Source organism: Trachymyrmex septentrionalis, unplaced genomic scaffold (assembly GCF_001594115.1).
Source record: "Trachymyrmex septentrionalis isolate Tsep2-gDNA-1 unplaced genomic scaffold, Tsep1.0 scaffold19, whole genome shotgun sequence".
In the NCBI taxonomy this organism is placed as follows: Eukaryota; Metazoa; Arthropoda; class Insecta; order Hymenoptera; family Formicidae; genus Trachymyrmex; species Trachymyrmex septentrionalis.
Genome location: NW_017305071.1, coordinates 4271639 through 4274454, shown reverse-complemented (window position 1 = coordinate 4274454; position 2816 = coordinate 4271639). Strand labels below are relative to the sequence as shown.

Here is a 2816-nt window from a genome sequence, read left to right as displayed (position 1 = left end):
TTATTTCTTTCTCTGGCTTAACTTGTAATTCGTAAAAGTCTTTTGAATTTTTATAATTTAAAACAATACAAATTTATCAAAAAAGAAGTTATAAATTAGACAACCAAAGTTATACATAGATTAATGTTAACAAAGATCTGATATATTTTATCTAATAACACTTGCACATATTTCTTTTACATTTTATTAATTATTAATTAATTCATAATATTAAAAATAACTATTTTAATGATTAATAATAAGTTTAAGATTGTTGTAACAGCCGAATGTAAGAATTCAAAGATACCCATCAATAAAAAAAATCTGTCAAAAGCTAAAGGGAACACTTTTAAAATTTATTTCTTCGCCATCAACTGATATCATATAAGTCTCGTAGTTTCGTAAAATAGAATTTAATGATTTTTAGATTTATCGTAGACAACCGCCGGCTTTCCCCTTTTTTTTTCTTAATTTCACTAAAACATTTCTAAAAAAACGTCGCGAACGTAGTAAAAATCTATTTTATCGAACATGCTTCACCTCGAAGCAACTCGCTTACGATGTCGCTATGTATCACTGATACTACTACTCGACGCGACGATTATGCGTGCATCACAGTAGAAGAGTCACGAAGAAGAGTCGAGAGAGTGTGATGAGGTTGCATAATCAGATAAGAATACAAAATGGAGCAGGCACGAAGCAGGCACTGGCGACCAAACCAAAAAGAGCGATGTATCGCGTTACAAGAAGTTCGATATTTTTGTTTCTTCGAACAAGTGAATACGAAACACAAGAAACATGCGAAAGACATGTGGAAGATATTCTCGTGTAAGTATATTAGGATTTGACGAATATTAGGAAAATATACGGACTTTAAACAATAAACGGAATGAAACGTAGAAATGTAAATCATAATAGAGCACAATACTGATAAAGTAGAAAACAACAAATTTAAGTAAAGAATAAAAATGAGGGAAAATATTAAAACTTTAAACTTTAAATTCAAAATTATCAATTTTTTATCTAAAATTTCACTGGAATCTAATAGATAAAAAATTTACTGAAGAAATTTTTAATTGTTAATTAGAAACAAATTTTTGTAAAAATAATTGTGTAATGAAAATTGATCTCTTTAATCTTTTGACGATTAAACAATTAAATTAATTCTTTTTTGTTCTAATTCGTTGATTAAATTTTTGACAAAGGTAATTTACATGAAAATTATTTAAAAATTATTTTAAAAAATACGATAACATTTCTTACAATCATAAATTAAAATGAGAATTTTACAATTTTGCCTTATTTTTGAATCAAACTATTTAAAAATAAAATGAAGCTTTTATTTTTTTATTCTTGTAATTAAAAAGAAATTAATTCTTAACCGATTTTTTAGCAACGATTTTGTATCAATTTAATTAACCGTTATTAAACAATTATTTAAATGTTTACATAATATTAATAAAAATGATAAATTACAAAAAAGATAGATGAAATTAAAAACAGCGCAAACACAAATAAGTTTTAACTCATTTAAATTAAATCCGAATCGAACGTTGGAAGACATTCTATCGAACTCGGTGGCGTTACACAATATAGTATTCCTGGTGTTTGCACCTCGCTGGTTCCCAAAAAAATCCTGATCAACACCGAAAACTTAAACTCGCTCTTTCTTCCAATCCAATAGGATCGGAGCAGAGGAAAGGGGATAAACAAGGACAAGAGGAAGAAATGAAAAGACGTAACACTATGTCCGTACACCGTTCGGGGGCTCGTAAAGCACACACAGGTAAAAAGCTTCTCTCAAAAGAGATTCCTGACACAATCCTTTCAGTCGCACCTCGTCGGGTTCTCACACGAGTACTTCACCAAGAGTTCGATAAAATTCGAAGGTCACTCCTTCGGAAGGTCACCAAGACCCGTTCGCCAGTCGGTACCACTTTCCGCCCACCCGGTGACTTTTTTCCCCGATTTCTCAAGCACAGACACACACGCGATCTTCTCGGAGCAAAGTAGAAGCACGACCATCCAAACTCGGTCCTCTCACGAGTTTCTTGAGGTCCTAATAGCCTCACCCTTAACTCCGCTCGTTCATCCTTATCAATACCGTGTACACACGTGTATATGTGGGTTTGTTGCGTGTTGACCGTTGATTCTCTGTGAGCGTGGCGGATAAGTGTGCAATCTCTCCGGTGGATGATGCTCAGATCAATTACACCCCGTTTATTGAATAAATCCCATATATACGAAAGGACTCACTTCCTTTCTCCTCGCCGTGTTTTCGTTTCTTTCGTCTTTTGTCGATCGAGAGGAAAGAAAAGAGGGGAAAAAAAGAAAAAAAAAATAGAAGCCGGCGGCGTCGCGACGCGACGCGACGTGGTGCACTTACGTTAGAGAGCCGTTCTGTCGGGGAAATGAGCGGGGGCTCCCAATATAAGCGCGTGCAACGTGATCCTAGAATGTAACGCTGAGGTCGATTGGTCCGGCGGACTGACGAATCGCATATCGCGTTACTTCTACGGCCAATCTACCTTTTTAGGCGGACGATGATACCGAGAACGCGGTGCAACAAGGGGTGGCCGCGACGCCGACGAGTGAGATGAAAATAGACGTCGGAGCGAGACGTCGCACCACTGTCCAGTCCCTTCTCTCGGTCATCCCTCTGCTTGGTACTCCGGGCTGCCCCCAGCCATGGCGATCGTCGCGGACCTCGAAATGGAAGAAAGAGGTGGTAGAATTTCGGAGGGTGGCTTGCTTCTTTGCTTCGCTCCTTCATTGCTCTCAGTGATCGGAGAAGAGAAGAAGGGAGAAAGAGGAAGAGAGAGAGAGAGAGAGAGAGA

At 36.7% G+C, this 2816-nt stretch overlaps 1 protein-coding gene across 8 annotated transcripts in view; it reads right to left on the bottom strand.

Moving 5' to 3' along the window:
- LOC108746829 (myosin heavy chain, muscle) overlaps positions 1–2384 on the bottom strand; it is a 51398-nt gene extending 49014 nt beyond the window's left edge. For 5 of the 8 annotated variants that reach the window (XM_018483835.1, XM_018483822.1, XM_018483830.1 and 2 more), the window contains exon 1: positions 2366–2384. The gene's annotated coding sequence lies outside the window, so the exon portion shown is untranslated. Of the gene's footprint in view, positions 1–519; positions 539–2094; positions 2189–2235; positions 2255–2365 lie in introns of those variants that run through there. The other 3 variants (XM_018483814.1, XM_018483813.1, XM_018483815.1) reach the window with 3 other exon arrangements.
- Positions 2385–2816: the final 432 nt, after the last annotated feature.